Raw genomic sequence first — 18,237 nt, 5'->3', positions numbered from 1 at the left:
TATATGCTGAACTATTATAGTGAGATATGCTTATCCTGGCAGTTTGTTTCTTGACACCACCAACATCTCTGCATTCAATCATAAGAGCAGTGAGGAAGAGAAAGTCAGTTTTATTTCTGTACTACAAACCTTGCAAAAAGAAACTTCATTTGTGGTGCCAGAGCAAAGAAAACAGTAATATAAATTAAAAATATGAAAGAGCTGCAGCTTTTACACTACAGTTAAACTCAGTCTGTGAGATAGATAAGCACGACAAACACATCTGGAAAGAGGCACAGCAAAAAGTAGTGAGCTTCTGAAAAACAACAGAAGGTATAGCTTTGTGAATATTAGGTAAAGAGAAGCTCTGTATTGTAATTAACAGAGCATTCAGAGCTCCTGTTTAGGGCATTTGCTAGATATTGTAGAGAGTGTATCAATGTGCTTACAGCATGATACTACAAATTTCTTTTGCTGTGCTTTAGGTGTAATTTCCATTTGTGCTGAAGGACCAAAAAGACATGCCAATTGATCCCTTAGGATCAGCACCATCTCATGTGAGATCTGAGGCTGTGTTCTGCCTGATGTGAACAAAAGGTGTTTTTGTTTGTTAGGTATTATCCTTTTTTTCCTGAAAAGCAAGGTGTTTTTTTTACATTTAATACTACCTTCTCAGGTTAGTATAAGGCGATGTGTTATGTATTCTCTGCTTCTGTCTTAATCTCTCTAAGTTCTGACACAGATTTTTGGAGGCATATCAATAAAAGGTGAGTATATACAAGAAATATATGCATCCATACATGTTACTCCTGAGACAGGGATTATGACTTTGTTACACAATCTGCATGAAAACTGACCTCTTATTAGCTCTCTTACAGGCTATATTTTTACCTTGTTGACCACTGATACTTTTTGGTAATGATATTGGAGGAAGATGAGAATATATTTTTCCTGTTTATTTGTTTGTGGGTTTTTCTTTTTTCTCTTTTTTTTTTTTTTTTTTTCCACTAATTTTCTGGGTTTGTATCTCTTCTACACCGGTGACTCCAGCAAGGCAAAAATAATCACAACACAATCACAGAACAGCCCCCCCCCTCAAAAAAAAAAAAAAGAGAGAGAGAGAAAACCCTGTCATTTTGCCCAAGTCCCCATGGGGCATGAGGTGGACAGGTTGTGGAGACTAAAGGGCTAAAATGTCTACAGTGTCCTTCTGTCTCCTGGCTCCACTCAAAATTCTCCACTGCCAACAACATACAGTATGAAAGTCTCTGTTTCTTCCACAGTGTCTCTGCATCTGGTACACCTCAGCAGTACGTTCATTTCCCCTTCCTTATGCCAGCTGCCCATTGCTGAGCCCCAGTCTGAATAGCACCCATAAAAATTGATGGAGCATGTGAAGTTCAAAGCAGTATTAGCCAAATATACATGCCATGTCAAGCTTTCATCATGACCTTTAATTTGACCCTCATGTTCCCCCACTCCTCCTGGGTGTTATCTCCTGCTATAGCATAAGCTCCTAGGGGAGGAGATATCCCTTTACTTGCTGTAGAGCATTCTGCTCTCCTGCTGTGAATAAAAAATAACAATGGTGAGTTGCAGCATGCATGGCATGAGGGACTTGCCTGCCAAGAACTGAGGCTTGATCCTCATGATCCCCCAAAGAACAGCTCAGTGTATTTAGCACATTGCTCTGAGTGATTAATCCAGTGGGGGAAAAAGAGCGTTTTGTTGTTGTTGCTCTTTTTTTTTTTTTTTGTTAAGGTACATGAATATTTTAAAAGTAAGTTTTAATTTTGCTGAAGCACCACAAAGCCTTGGAATTGAATTATCAAATTTTTTCTAGCCCTATGATGACTTGTGACCAGGAATGGAAAAAACAATATAATAACACAGAATCACAGAATCACAGAATTGAAGGGGTTGGAAGGGACCTCGAAAGATCATCGGGTCCAACCCCCCTGACAGAGCAGGTTCCTTACAGCAGGCTGCCCAGGTAGGCGTCCAGATGGACCTTGAATATCTCCAGAGAAGGAGACTCTACAACCTCCCTGGGTAGCCTGTTCCAGTGCTCCGTCACCCTCACTGTGAAGAAGTTCTTTCGCATGTTGGTGCAGAACTTCCTGTGCTCTATCTTGCGGCCGTTACCCCTTGTCCTATCCCCACAAACCACTGAAAAGAGGTTGGCCATATCCCTCTGTACACTACTAATAGTACACTACTGTATGAAACATATTTGTCCAATAATCTTTGGTATCCAGGAGCTTATCAGAAACCTGGTATCTGGTACAGGCTGCTCTGGGTACAGCCTGGTGTTTCACATTGGAGCTGTATAGAGTCCAGCCACACATGTTCAGAGAGCTGCAAACAGACACAGCAAACATTCAGGGTGGATTTTCATATATTTGTATTATCAAACTTCTCTTTTAATGTATGGTTTGTCCTTTCACCATGGAGTAGCTATAACTGGAGGCTATTTAGAGAACAGAATTGATAGGCTTGGGCCCATTTGACATTAAATTTTTTTACAGAAGAAAAAAGCAGGGCCACCAGATTAGCAACTAAATTAAAAACAGATGTTGAAGTACATCCTTAGGTAGATAATATACATCTTTCAAATGTATGGACATGGTCTGAGAAAAACATGAAATCAACCATAATTTATGCAGGGACAGATAGACTTTCATGAACCACAGAGCCAAATAAAATGTGAATACCTTCCAAAAGAAAACACTGTAGTTAGGTCTCAAAGGTAAATAAAATCTGTCTAGATTAATTTAACATCTGTAGGTATATTTCTAAATCAAAGCATCATTAGTGTAATATATATACCAGCTGTAAAGTTTCTATTTCTGGAGTGAAAAAAAAGGTGAACATAAGAGGTAGAAACAGAAAAAAAAATAATGAAAAGAGGTTGGTTGTTCCAACTCTGCTCCTCGAGGAACTGCACAGATTTTTAAAATTCACTGTTGTATTAATCTTTTATTTTTAATCAGAATTTAATTGCTTTTGGATTAAGAATACTTTGATTCCAGTGTTTGACTCAAACATTTTTTAAATGTATAGTTCAGTTTTATTACTTAATGACATTAATTTTCCTGTATATGATTCAGGGGACTGACCATGGGATAATGACCAATTCAGATCATTGTCTTTTCTCCAGCTAGGTGCAAATGGAAGCTATTAAGGTGTCTTGGACTCTTTTGCTTTGGCAAAACTAAAGATAGACAGACAACACTCTACAAAACTGAGTTAAGTGTAACATTTTTGCCCCCCCAAACTGGCATGGTTGCTTAGGCTAACAGGAGCAAGAACTCTGGTATAATTATGTTGATGGTAGTCAATGGAAAACACTAATAAAAAAGAAAACAAAAATTACAAAATAAAAAGGGCTTTAAAAAGGGCATCTAAAGAGGACAGGAAAGGACACTGGGTGTTTGCTAAAGGGGGTGTTGCCCCAGTCAAGGGGTTTGGAGACAAGGGGGAAGAAAAGAGGAATAAAACTGATCTTGGTTGTATCAGAAACCAAGCCACCCAACAGTGATTTTAACCACTCCTTGATCTACTTTTAAACATCCCCAATGAGTGGCCTTTACCACCTTCCTCCAAGGTGTGGTTTAACAAACATCTGAACTGATGTAATATCTTACAGCTGTGACAGGGAGGATCTGGTGTCCTCTTGCCTGGTCCTGAGGACCTCTCCTCTTCTGTGGGCCTGCTCTGGTATTAGCTGCCTCCTGGATGAATCAGCCCAACTCACTAACCTACAGAAAATTACTTTTTGCCAGTTTAGTGAAGCAAATTTTGATTCACTAAGGGGGCTGAAAACCACCAAAGCCCAAAGAAGGTAAATGGCAGAGCTATAGGTCTGAAGGAAGAGTAAGAGGAGGGAATGGGATTTTCTATTTTCAGTAATGCTGAGTGGCAACGTTGGCATTATTCCAAAAGACTGCTCTGGTGCCCTAATAGCCATAAAGTACAGTTCTGGAGCCTGAGACACCTTGGTTTGAGGAATTGTTTTGGGGCCTCCCTCATTGGAGATAATTACAAATCTGTCTGGACACAGTCCTGTGCAGCCTTCTCGAGGTGGCCCTGCAGGAGACTGGGCCAGATGACCTCCAGAGGTCCCTTCCCACCCCGGCTGTTCTGTGATTCCGTGACTCAGTTTCCCCTCTTAAAATTAAGCTATGGCATGGCGCTTTAAAAGAAAAAAATGAATTTTTACTCTGTGTTGAAATGAGAGTTTTCTTGGATCAAAAAAAGGTTCTTGTTTGTTTTTATTTACACCAAAGCACTTGTCTTAGAGCACAGTAATATGTAATAGCTAATCTAACTGTAAAATCTTAAGTGGAGAGACAGCACTGGTAATTCTACTGCCACGCAATTAGGTGAAGTCAGCACACTCACACCCTTGGTTAATCTTAGCCTCATTTACCCTATGATAACATAACAGTGCCTTGTCTTCACCCCATTTTCTCAGTGCTGCAGGGAGCTCACTGCAAGTATATTGGTATATTGCATTAAAGGCTTTTTTTTTTTTTTTTTTTTTAAGATGACAGACCTGTTGACATGTATGAGACTGCCAGGGCACTTTTTCTTTTGCATATCTTCAACAGGTAAACTCCTAGACAGTAAACATTTCAAAAAGAGACATACAGGGTAGGAATACAGAAGAGAGATTTTTTTCTTTCTAGATTAATTGGAAATAAATTAAAGGTATATTGAGTTAGCTGATACATTTGAAAATCCTAGTCTGGACATCAAACAAGTATTTGTAGTACTGCCCCCCAGGATAAACAGCAAATATTTTGAGTTCTTTAGCAAATATTTGCAGGCATACATGCAGATGGATTAGGTAATCGAAGAAACTGCAATTGGGTAGCATGACTTAAAAAAGATGTGAAATCTATGCAAAGTCTCTAATTAAATGCTCTTGTATTCTGCTTCTTGTACTTAGTTTGTTTCTTGTAGAATGGCACTTGTCATGTCCCATTCTTGATGCTTCCCAGTGGCTTGGGAACCTCTGGGGTCTCCAGCTATGGTTGTCAAAATAGGGAACCCCAATAAGAACTGCACGTAAACTCTGCAAGCAGCAAGTAGCTGATAGGAGAATGACTTCTGAATATTTGCTCCTTTGCATACTAATGGGATGAATTTGGTCTGCCAGTTCCTATAGTCAAGTGTAGCAGTGGACTGAGTGTTACCTCAAGGCATGAACAGAAGGTGAAAGGGAGATAATTATATTAATATAGGTAAGAATTAATAACAATTAAAAAATAGGAGAGACCCCCTAAAACAATTCAGTGAAAAACTGAGCATCTGGTGACACTAATATATAGAAAAGCAGATTAGAAAGGCCTGCAGCTCACAGAATGCTTTGCTGTTGCCTTTTTTAAACTATATATCCAGATTTTTATCCTGGCACTCACTGCATTTGGAGCTAAGTGATCTGAGAAAATAAGGTTTCTTTGTGTATTTTTTTTTAACAGGCAAGATATTACCTTAGGGATTATTACCGAAAAAAAAAAAAAAAGCCTGCACTAGATTTGAATCCAACTCTGAATGCAACAGTTTTTATTTCTTTCAGGTTCAGTATCAGATTATTTCCACAGGGTTTCCAGAAGTGAAGGAAGCGTTTCAGACACGGTTTCACTAAAGAGAGACAGGTCTAGCTGCACAAGGATCTGTCATGTGCGATATTGTTTACTTCTGTCTGTTTGCTAACCTCAGACCAGTGAGTCATTGTATTTTTACTGCCATACTATCCATTCCATAGGCTTTAGCACACTCCTCCACTTAATTATTAACAAAGTCCAAAGGTATCCACCCCTCTCCCACACAGATCTTCCAGCTAAACACGGCTCCATAAGCTCTTCTTATTTAAAGTTGTTCATTACGGTTTGGATAAATATAGTGTTAGCAGTTGATGCTTTGGTGTTGCTGAAATAATTCCTTTCCTGGTTTCTAAGTTCAGAGGGTTTGAACATCACAGCTCCTGCTGCTGTTTACATTCTTCACATCCAAGTAAAGAGGACAACCCTATGTGCTGGTCCTACAGACTTCTACTGGTTTTGTTCTTCATCCATTTGAGAATCACCTTCTTTTTCAGGATTCCCAGTAGCCACCTTCTAACAAAACAAGCTCTTTTCTCTCTTTCCTGATTCCTCAGCTTACCCGCTGCTGTCTTCTCCTCTGTTTCTCTGGTCAGGCCTGACCGTGGTTTGGTGCCAGGCAGGTTTCAGAGGTACCACAGATGGAAGGAATCAGTTGGCATTCCTTCATCGCAGCATGACACCTCTCCGGTACATGGGGGATGTGCCAGGAGTTAGGTCAGGAAATTATTTTTATTTCCTGCAGCTTTTAAAAATTATTTTTCAGCTGACCAGGCCTCCTGATCTGGTTCACAGCATGGCCCAGCAAAGAGACGGTGGGAAAATGGAAGGGTGATGCAGCATTGCATGAGGATAAGAAAAGGTAGAATTCAGTGCTGGGATGTTCCTTAGGCCACAATATCAGAAAACTATGGTCTTTCTGCTGCTGGCCTCAGATGAGCCTGCCCTGAATGTTTGCAAATTATTTTGTCAAACATTTTAAGCAATTTTGGAAGTACTGTCTTGCTTTCAAAAATCTATTTGGGAATTAATTATGATATTCACATGACAAAGCTGACCAATTTAAAGAACGGTGAGAAATATCTGAATGAGGACGTGGACAATTTAAGTGTGAAGCAAGAAGTGGCACCTGAAAAGCATCAGCCCAACTGCACGTATGCTTCTTTTGCTTAAAAATCTACCTAGTAGATATGTAATAATTGAGCAAAGGGCCCCAAAATGAAATATATGATTGTTCTTCATAAAATGTTCTTCTAGCATATGCTCAAAATATCAGTCATGAATGCTGGAAAAGATGGGTGTAGCATGGTGAGAGTTAGTCATGGCCTGAAAACAAGGTAGGAAAACAATTTAAGCTGAATAGTTACTCAGCTAATTGCTTTGAGTAAGTCTCAGATTCACACACCCTAGCACCCAAACTCAAATTTTTTACTTGATAGGATACACTTGAAATGACTAGGAAGAGAAACCTCTTGCATTAAGGTTCTTGGAGCAGTGTAAAAGTGTGGTTTAGATGGGCTCTGGAAAATGCACTGCAGTGGATAGGAAGTCCTAGTAATGCCTGGTGTGTTTTCAACCTGCTTGCCACGTGCTGCCAATCTCAAAGCAGCATGCAACCTGTACTTTCCCTTTAATTGCCTCAGTTAAATAACAAAACAAAAAAATCCAGGAGCTTAGCTTTAAACTCACCTTCAAAAGGAGCTTAAGCCAAGTCACTGGACTTTGCACCTAAACAAACATAAGTACACATGATTCACACTGAGTCTCCTTGGGTGCTCTGGCAATAACACAGCTTTTAAAATCACAGCATCTGCTTGCTAAATAAATGTATTTATACCTTTGGTGCGTGAAGAATGAAGTGTATGTAGTTAGTATGGAGGCAAACATAACTTCCAAGTTCAGTTCTAATTTCTGTGTCTGGACTGAATTACTTGCAAAGAGCTGAGATCACGGAAAGCTGACATTTACATGGTAATTCCTTCCTGAACTCTGCATAATACATGAGCAAAGGCATAGAAACTATTGAACCTTAGATTAAGGCTACAAATAAAGCCAGACGAGAATAAATAAGTATTGACTGAAGTATGCTGGGAGAATTTACCACTTGGGGTGTACACTAATCTAGGCATGCAAGGGCATACACACATGCTGCAGAGGTATATAAATGAATGCAGTACACTTTTTAAACAAAACTAGGTATAAGTTGCTAGTAATTGTATTGAGAAGCAAATTCCACCATGCATTCTTTCTTGCTTCTGTGTTTTGTCTTGCTCTTCAGGAAAAGTGTAGATTTTAGCATGATTATTAAAGGACAGCAGGCAGTACACATGGTCTTATGGGAAAGAAGGGTTGAGAATTGGATGCAGCCATCAGAAAGGGGTACAGAGCTGGTGCAAATGCTAAAGAGGCTTGAGAGGGACAGTAAAGAATAGCTTTAACTGGAGAGTGGGAAGAATGGAGGCCAAAAAAAGATGTTGCAACAATCAAGTAATGAATAAGATATGAATCACAGTTACGGTGGTGATGACAGAGAGATTTTAAAGATGTCACCCAAGAAGAGAATCTCAGCATGACAGATAAAACATTGAATGTGAAACAGAGACTGGAGAAAAAGAGGTAGCAAAGACTACACTGAAAGAACAGAGCAAAAGCTGGAAGAAGTGAGAAGCCTGGAGAGGAAAAGAAACACTGTCTTTGAAACAGGAAACCTTCAAATAGTATTCAATCTGCTTAGGCCTGCTGAATCTGATAATAAATTGTCAAATGAAACCGAAATGCATAGAAAAGGAGTCTTACACTGGACGAAGAAGGGATTCAGATGACATTGTAGGGTGGATTTGGGAAGGAACAGAACAGCTGAGTGTTAGGAGTAATTGTTTTCTCCCATACACTGTTTTCAAGCTGATACTTTCCCCTATGGTTCCCCTGCAGAAGGGTCAAGTGTGAGCTTTCCCTCAGGAAGACCATGGAGGGGGCTGTTTATCTCCTCTCTTTCCATTTACCCTTAATGTGTGCATCCTTTGTTACTGTAAGAGAGGTGCTTGCTCACCACTAACAGCTTTTCTTCAAAAAAACAACTTTTTTCCATTAAAATGGAGAAATGAAATAGTTACAGTTATAATGATGGGAGAACTATCATGTTAAAAAAAAAAAAAGGTAATTCCACAATTTTCTCATCAGAAGAGATGTACTGACATCTGGAATGTCTGATCTTGAGACTCTGACAAATAATGAAATATTTCACCAGTAAATAAGTGGTAATGGTAAAGTCACTTTCAAATATGGATACAGATGATTTGAATGGCTGGGTCCACACTTTACATTGATGATACGGCATGGTAAACATCCATAATGAAAATTAAATATAAATAACAACTTTAATCCCTTATTTTGTTGAAAAATTAAGCCTTAGCTCAGGCTAAAAAATAATCCAATATCTAGAGAGTCTTGTGGAAAATTAGACTTGTGTAAACCTGTAACCTGCACCCTGGTTCTCTTCAGAACCTGTCATATTAAAATGAGGCACGTGAGCCTGAGATGATTTATCTTAAACCTGTTAATTTACCTCTCATAGAACTTTGTTCTAATCCAGCCCAGAGACCTGCATCTAAAACCAACCAGCGTGCTCTAAAACAGCAACAAAACCCAGCAGCACAGACCTTTCAGTAAAACAACTGCTATGCTGGGACAGGGCTTCAGCAGAAAAGGTCAGGATGGGCATGTCACAGCTCTCCTCTGTTTCAACAGTTCATTTGCTTGTTTAAGTGGGTTGATCTGGAGAGAGAACTGCTCTTTTAACAGTAATCTGCCTACCATATATGCATATAAGCCATGTATTTAACTGAAAGAAACCACGGCATCATCTTCCATTCATCATCACTTGGGACTTTTGTCTTTGAGCTATTCTGACTGATCACAAAGGGGCAGGATTCAGCCTGCACAAAAATATGCATAGAAAGTCTTAAATTACACTCAAAAGTTTTTATATACTTGGTAGGGACTTCTGTTCATGAAGCTTGTTCTTGTGAGAGTCTGGCCACTTATTTTAAGAATAATAATTCAGTAGTATTAAAATAATTTCCATTGAGTAAACGGTAGTTCAGTAAAACTTTGGTAGTCATATAAAGAGAAACTGAACCACGTATGTGCTATTCCACCTTATGAAATGCTGGATATGCTGTTTTTCTGTTCAGATAAATATCTAAACGGGAAGGCCCCATTTTACTTCTCATCCTGACCTTGTTATGAAAGTCAAGTCTTTCGTGATGACACAGCAAAACTGAGGCACATTGTCTGTTAAAATTCCTATCGTTGGATCAGCAAGAGAAACCACAGCAAATATTTGAGCGCAGGGGCAGCCCACTTCCTGCATGTCACCAGGAACTGGAGGAGGTGGTGAAGGCACAACGAGCTTTTGCTGTTCTCGTCCCTTTCCCAAAATTCTGATCCACGGTCTGACTGAATCTGCTCATCTCCTTCCACATAGCTGTTACAAGACTCCCTGCCTGTTGTTTTACAACCAAAAAGGCATTTTTGTTTTACAAATGAAAACATTTTATTACAGAAATGCTGTGTGTGACAGTGAGGACCTCTGACAAAACCAGCTGGATGCTGAAAAGATGGAAAATCAGCTACTGCACAAGTCTGACTGCTTGTTTCACAACTGTCAATCTGTTAGGCAACACCAATATGGTTATTGCATATTAATAGAATATAACAGTAATTAAAGCTTATTCCATCTAAAAGCCTGGTAAATAATCTAATTTCAGATTTCTAAAAGCTTGCACATTTAAATAGCTAATGGGTGTTTATGATATTTAGTATGTTATTAAGATTCAAACTGCGATACGGATTTATGCAATCCTATCAGCAAGGTACACACAAAAATCACTTTCAGCACCAAAGGAATCGATCTGCTCTCCTGGATAATACTTGAAATGTGGGATACATTTTCCTTCTTTACCGCAGGTATGTTCTGCAACACCAGCCATTTTCATGGACAAAACATACACAACTTATTGAAAGGAAAACATTTCCAGTGTAGGGCTGAGTTCTCCTCCATGTCTTGGATATCGTGGTCCTCTTCACTGACTGTGCTGCAGATGGAGGCTGCTGTGAGCTTGACTGTCAGTAAGGATGGGGTGGGGAACCTGTAGTTTGTCAACAAAAAATGGCCCACAGATCATTTTAAATTTCAATAAATATTTTCATAGTTTTACTGAATTGGGGATCACATTAATGTGTGACCCAGTACGAGATGAAGATTTCTTTCTTTCTTTTTGAGAATTTCACCTTAGTGCTTGTCATCTCCAAGACCAGTAGTAGTCCCATCCATGTGAACAGACCACCTAAAGCTAGTTCAATGTAGATACTTAGTGTCCTCACTCTCCACAGCTTCCTTAACAGAACAAAAGGGGAAAGAGTTCTGTTTTTAAGAGCTGATCAAGTACCCAATCTAAACAATATATATTTGTAATTGTACAGAAGCTCATTATGTTTGGATATATTGGGGGGATGGGGGAAGGTAGGGGCAGGAGGGACAAACAGAAACAAAAGCAAACAATGCAAAGCTCATCTGCTCGGATAAGATCTTTTATAGTCCCTGATTCTCGTTATCAGCTCAGCTCTCTTACTCACACATTGTGAGGAAATATGTAGGTGTTAAAATTAGGAATTAACTTTCTAAACCAGCTGATTCTTGCAGCATTGGGCGTTGGCCTGGTTTGGGATGGAACTTGGAGCAGCACGACTGGTTGAGAAGTCAGGCTGTGACCAAAACCACTTTGAAGAAGCCTTAACTTACTATAAATGTGTCAGCTTTCCTTAACTTCAGTTTTCTGCTGTTAATAGTGCCTTTTGCTGCTTTTCACTGAGGCATGCCTTCTGGGTTGTTGTCCACCCTCTTTTCATTGCTGTTTCTGTAATGAATGCTCCAGCATCCAGGTTCAAGTGCTTAACCTAGTGGCTGAGAAATGTACGGAACTGAAGATGGCCCAGATGATATTGGAGGTCTCTTCCAACCTTAACGATCTATGGTGTTTGCTGAAGTAGGGTGTCTTCAGTGCAGAGCTCTCTTTCCTTCCCTTCTGGTCCTGTTTCTGTTTTCTGAGCTATCATAAAGTGTGATTCCATGCAGTAAAAATAAGCAGAAACCCCGTGTGCATGTGTGATACAAGTAAATGAACTTCCCATTGGAAATGTATGGAACAGGCCGTGTTCTCTCCACCTGACATCCCTGTCCTTGGCTACTACAGTCAGTAATGAGTGAGAACATGAAAGTAAAAATGTAATTTACTATTAAAAAGTAATCTAGTGATTTTTTTTCTGTAGTGATAACCACAACAATTATGAGGATAATCGAGAAACGCAGTATGCATGGAGCAGTGAAAGAGCAGAAGGGGGATAAAAAGCCAAACCACAGCGCTTGTGGCTTGCGTTACCTTTTGAAGATTTACAAGATTCAAGAAATCAAAGGCCCTCACAGAGCTTTGCTTGGGGTTTCACTTAGGAGGGGAGGTGTACTAAGTGCTGCCTGGGATTAACTCCCAGAACACCAAGCCCCTCGCGGGCCCTCCTCGCCCTCCCTGGGGGCCCAGGCACCGCCGACGTCCCCAGAGGAGTCCTGCCCCGGCGGCGCCCCGAAGCAGCCCCCCTTTTTCTCCCTCTCAGGCCAGAGAAGGCCTCGGGGACCTGGCGCTGATGTGGGGGTCCCGCCGGGCCCCCCCGCGCCACAAGCAGCTCGGGCGAGCGGGTATAGGCGGGCGGCGAGCGCAGACTTCGCCCCCACACGGCCGCCTTCGCCCCCCGCGCCGCCGGCCTTTATCTGCCCTTGACGGGGAGCTTCGGCGCCGCGCTCCCGCCCGGCTCGGTGAGCACGGGCAGGGGGCAGGGGGCAGGGGCCGCAGCCGCGGCCGCGGCGGTGCCGGTGCCGGTGCCGGGGGGCGGCACACCGTGTCGCCCGCGCCGCGCCCGCCCGCGCCGCTCTCCCCTCCCCGCGCCCAGCCAATGGCGCGCGGCCGCGGCGGGAGGTGTGTGCCGCGACCTCACTTCCGGTACCTGTCACCCCGCCGCCGACCGGGCGCGGGACGCGGCGCCGCCGCGCCCTGCCCTCAGCCCCCAGCCCCCCTCCCTCCCTCGGGCAGCAGCCGTTGGGAGGTGCCGCGATCGCGGCCGGGCCCCGCCCCCCGCGCCCATGGGCGCCCAGCGGCCGCGGGCGGTGGCAGCGCCTCCACGGGCGGCTGCGGGCAGGGCCTGAGCACGGTAAGGGGCGGCGGGGGGCTCCCGGCCGGGGGCGGGGGCGGGGGGTGGGCTTGGGCTGGTCTGGTCTGGTCTGAGTTGAGTTAGTTTGGGTTGCTTGGGTTTAATTTGGTTTGGTTCAATTTGGATTGGGTTGGTTTAACTTGTGTTGGTTTAGTTTGGATTGGCTTGGGATGGTTTGGGTTAGTTTGGGTTGGGTTGGGATGGTTTACTTTTGTTTGGATTGGTATGGGATGGTTTGATTTAGTTTGGTTTGGTTTCATTTCGTTTGGGATGGTTTGGTTTAGTTTGGGTTGGTTTGGTTCAATTTGGTTTGTTTTGGGGGAGTTTGGCTTGGTTTGTTTCGTTTAGTTTGGGTTGGTTTGGTTTAATTTGGTTTGGTTTTTTGAGAGTTGGTTTGGGCAGGTTTGATCAGTTTGGTTGAGTTTGGATTGGTTTAGTTTAGATATGAGGGGACACTTCTTTACAGTGAGGGTGACAGAGCACTGGCACAGGTTGCCCAGAGAGGCTGTGGAGTCTCCTTCTCTGGAGATATTCAAGACCTGCCTGGGTGCCATCCTGCGCAGTGTGCTCTAGGTGATCCTGCTCGGTGAGGGGTTGGACTGGGTGACCTTCAGAGGTCCCTTCCAACCCTGGCCATACTGGGATCCTATGATCCTGTGATTTTGTGGATGGGTTTGGTTTGGGTTGGTTGGGTTTTGATTGGTTTGGTTTGGTTTAGTTTGGTTTTACTTCACGTTACTGCCATGTTCTGCTGCTGGGCTGCATCCTGGGGGTCCAAGGGCAAGCAGGCGCATCCCTGGTGTTCGAGGCTTGTGTTTCTAGTCCAAAAAGCAATTCTAGAAACTTCAGGGAGATGTCAGGATGCTGGGGCTCAGGGAATGGAGAGATGGAAGATGATGTTCTTCTGCTGCACAAGGTGCCAGCTTGCTGCTGTCCTGTCGCCTCGGTGTGGTGCGTTTGAATTGCCTGTCCTGTTTGGGAACCAGATGGAGGATTTGCACTTGGAGGTTGCCTTGGCTTGGCTGGTCAGGGTGTGCTTTTTTCATGATCAGTTGGCTGGAGGAGAGCAGGATACCTGTGGAGCAAGGAGTGAGTCTATGGGAGCTCCCCCTGTATCGACTTCTGCGTTTTGACAAGCAAAACGTGCGTGTTCCTGATGGTCCCTACCAGGCTGTCCGCTTGCCATCCGTAAAGCAGGTGGAAAAGATAATGTTCAAACAGAAACGGAAAGGAGTGTTACAAGGTCTTGCCTTGTGTATTCATATTAAGATTAGCACAGTCTCACTCGCACGAGTAGCTGCTCCTAAGCTCTCAGGTGAAAGCCGTATGAGTACAGGCATCGTCAGCCAGGATTGTCCGGACTAAAGATGTTTGGCACTTCGGTGGCATTGGATGCCTTAGTAGTACTTCACAAATAAAGACATTGCATAAGTTTTGCTGGGACAGAAAGGTTTAATCAAGCTGTACTTGTGTTATAGAACATGCACTGACTTTCCTAATAGCATCGAACACAGATCGTAGGGCTGTGATTCACGTGATCTTTGCAGGTAGCAAAACTGAAAAGCGTTTCCTTTATAAACTCTGAATTGCTGCCCTAACACTGAAGATACCTGGTCTCATGCTGAAACTGATGGCAGTGGTGGTTCATGTGATGTGGTCACAAGCCTACGCTAAGCTAAACCAGTATCATAACCTTTGTTAGTTGGCATTAGCTGTCCATCCAGCAGCCCTTGGCTCTCAGTTACTTTTCGTGGCAACTTGTTGGATTTTAAGTAGCACAAGGTATTGTTTCAGAAGGATGAGTGTGTGCCCAGACCTTATCAGAGGTTTGTACAACTGCGTGGCCAGCATGCTCTCTTGCTTTTCCCATGTTTGGAAGGAGCACTTGACATAGTCCAAAAAAAAGTTCTTATCAATCTGCTGATGCCTTGTATTGACTCTCATCCTGTACACTCAGGCAGCATAGAGGGTTTTGCTTGCCTGTGATAATCTTGTACGTCCTGAAAGCCTTTTTCTCACTTGCAGTTCAGTTTTGTTGTTGTTGCTTTTTTAATGTCTTCATTTTCTGTTCATGCCCCTCAAAACTGTAGTCCTCTCACAGGGAATTATGAAACTTAAAGCAAAGAATAGGGGTTGCATTTCTGTTGTGATTTAGTGTCATTATGTTTTTAATATTTTGTGTTGAGTGTTACAAAAACATTAGAGAAGATTGTGTCCTACAGCACAGTAGGATAAGTGGCCTAGGATATTCATCTTGTTCTAGAAATTGGATTACAGTGTTCGCTCTTTACCTGAAGTGGTCAAGGAGGGCAAAGTAATTTTTTTTTTAATTCTCAGTTTTCAGAAGAAGTGCTTTCTTCAAAATTGCAAATAGGGCTTTTTTCTTGTTTATGTTGCCTTGGCTTACCTGCTGTGATTTCAGTTCCTAGTTGTTTCTCTTGCAACTGGAATATTTGTTATGAGATGAAGAAGAGAATGCCTTACTTGTCTGGGAGAATAAACGAAGTTGAATTTGTATCTATTATAAATGCAAACATTCTTACAGCATTCATGAATTTTAACATTTTTAATTTAATCTGTCTGCTCTTGCAAAATCTCCCTAAATTTAACTTGTTTGTTTTTGAGTTGAGTGGACTGGGGAGTCAACTTAATCAAAGCAGTATTTATTTTTATATAGCTATGTATGTGCTTTTTTTTTTTTTTCAATACGGGCCTTGTAAAGTATGTAACAATAAAATCTCTCCCTGTGCAATTGGCCTTTCAAGTACCAACCACACCCCAAAGACATCTTGTGGGACGTGTGTGTGTACCTCAGGATCCATAACAGTCTGTCTACATAAATACTTTGACTTCCGTGAGAACTCTTCTTAGGGGTAAAAGTATTTTGTTTTATAACAAATAATTAAAATACCACAGGGCTTTGACTGAAGTGGTCTTAACTGAGGGCTTTTTATTTTATTATTATTATTTTTTTAGCATGAAGAAAAAAGCTTGGAATGATATTGGCATGTACCTGTCACAGAGCCTAGTTAGCTAGATGTCAGTGTAGTCCTTCTGTAAAACTAAGTGTTGTATTTACAACCTCAGCCATTTAAAAAAAAAAACAAAACAGGTTTATCTCAAGTGAAGTGACAGTGTTGTTTTTTTCTGAAGAGACATGAATATAAAAAAGCAGTACATTATATGGTATCACTATAAAGTTAGATTAGTAACCTATGGGAAAATTTGTTGACTGTTTATTTTTTTATTTTAAAGAAAGAATGTTGGCACTTTTTTATTAATGAAGAGACCCTCGTTATCGCCAATGTGCACGTGAAATGGAAAGGGAACATATTATGGAAAAGAGCTTCGGTTTCAACCTTGCAAGATGCTGCGTGAAGTGGTGAGTAAATACATGGACTGAGAATTACCTTGGCAATATTTTTGAACAACTAGAGAAGAAAAAAATCTGAGGTACAGTTTCTGTAAAGAGTGATTAATATGTAGTCAACTGACAAGGAAAGAAATCTGAGCAAGATGTACAAACAAGTAGGTGACACGAAAGGTGGCACAATCAGGAAAACAGTGTAAGCAATATTTCCTTATGTTGTAGTGTCTGTTGCTATGTTGGACGTTTACATAGAAGTAAGTTGTGTAAAGGCGCTACCCAGTAGAATTCTTAATTAGATGAATTCTTAATATTTTTAAGTTTTTAAAAGTGTTCAAGAGTGTTCAGCATCTCACAGGAACAGGTCTGTAAAATGCTGAATAGACACTGAGTGAAAAGGTACTTATCCTGTAAGATGAGGCTCTAAATCATCTCTATACTCAAAATAAAAGTGATTGTTAGAAACTAAAATCTCTCTCTCTTAAAAGCATAATATCTGGCATGTTTTTAAAACACTAAATGGATATAAGCAGATTGTTGTGTGACCAGATTGTATGTTGCATTGAGATGTTGCCAAATGTGATTCTGCTTCCTCATACCAGTTCTAATGGTTTCTGCTTATGAAACAGTATTTATTTATAAGTGCATTGCATGTGTCTTTTAAATATCTGGGAAGTATAATTTCTGTGTCCAGCAAAGGGCTTCTTTTGCACAGATGGATACAAATTGTAAAATACAATTCACTGGTAATTCTAATCCTGATAAAGGCTTAAGTTGTTACATCACTGGTTTGTGTGGTTGCTTGCTGTGTTTTAAAGTGCTGTAAGCATGAGCTTTTTTTTTTTTTTGTACGTTGCAGATTGAAAGATGAGAACAAGCAAACAGGATAGTTTGTTGCAGTACTACATTCATTAAATTTATTGTTTTAAGTTCAAGTTGTCTCATACATGTGGAAACACTAACAATATGAGGAGTATTTGCAAGCATTTGGCAAATTACCTATCCCTCTCTAGAAATGTTGATATACAATCATATGGTTTTATTTATTTATGTATTTATAAACTAAAAAATTATTCACTTAAACTTTCCAAATGGTGAAAGAAACCTGGTCAAAGATACATCTGCCTTGAGAAACTCAGAGTTGCTACTAGGCACTTAGCAGCTACTGAAGTTGTAAGGTTTTTTGGCATTTTGTTCCAGCTGACATGCATGTGAAAGCAAGTTAGTCCACTATTTTCATATTTCAATAGTCCAGTTTGTTGGTAAGTATGTAAAAGGAAACCAGAGCTGATGTTCAGTGTGCAAGTAAATTGCTGGCTGAGTAAATTATTGTTCATCCAAATGTGTATGAAATCCTGGAGGTGAGAGCATTTACTGTTGAGTAGCTTGGAGTATGATGTATTTTGCATGGAAAAACATTATCACGGTCTATCCTAATGTTATTTAGTTTTAACCAAAAAGAAAAAAGGATCATTTCAAACTATTCTATCAAGGTTTTGATGCAGGGCTTACTGTCTTAATGGTTATATCTACACATCCAACACAGCTCTACCGTCTGAAAAATTTCTAATATCTGCATGTAGACTTGTATTGCAGTTCTTTTTTTGTTACATAAATAAGACTGTACATGCCTGTTTCATTTTAATTATTTACTAGAAATTACTGATACAGCAATTCACAGAAGAAACTGTTGAATTTAAACCATAACGTGAGTGTTCAGATGGTAAGAACTTTTGTCTACTAGCAAAATCTCTTTGAAAGTGAAGACTTCAATTACTGTTGATACTTTCCATTTGCCTGTTAGTGTTACTGCTTCAGCAAGGATGTTATTAAGTGCATGGCATTAGAGTCATAGTGCAGGCTCATATAAAAGAAAACAGAGCCTCCTCATGTGTTTATTCAACATGTATGAAAAATATTAACTGGAGTAGTTAAATTGAAAAATATAGTATAAAACAACTTAGATTTGAGGGTGGAAAGAGGGAGAAGATGAGTGTTTTGTCAAGAATGGCTGGTTTCAAG

At 41.0% G+C, this 18,237-nt stretch overlaps 1 protein-coding gene across 1 annotated transcript in view; it reads left to right on the top strand.

The window, feature by feature from the left end:
* Nucleotides 1-12,736: 12,736 nt before the first annotated feature.
* PPARA (peroxisome proliferator activated receptor alpha) overlaps nucleotides 12,737-18,237 on the top strand; it is a 42,552-nt gene continuing 37,051 nt past the window's right edge. The window contains exons 1-2 of the mRNA XM_040564489.1: nucleotides 12,737-12,848; nucleotides 16,104-16,230. The gene's annotated coding sequence lies outside the window, so the exon portion shown is untranslated. The remainder of the gene's footprint in view (nucleotides 12,849-16,103; nucleotides 16,231-18,237) is intronic.

The sequence above is a fragment of the Cygnus olor genome, chromosome 1 (genome assembly GCF_009769625.2).
Source record: "Cygnus olor isolate bCygOlo1 chromosome 1, bCygOlo1.pri.v2, whole genome shotgun sequence".
Lineage (NCBI taxonomy): Eukaryota > Metazoa > Chordata > Aves > Anseriformes > Anatidae > Cygnus > Cygnus olor.
The sequence above is the reverse complement of the archived record's forward strand: the minus strand, read 5'-3'. Positions and strand labels throughout refer to the sequence as shown.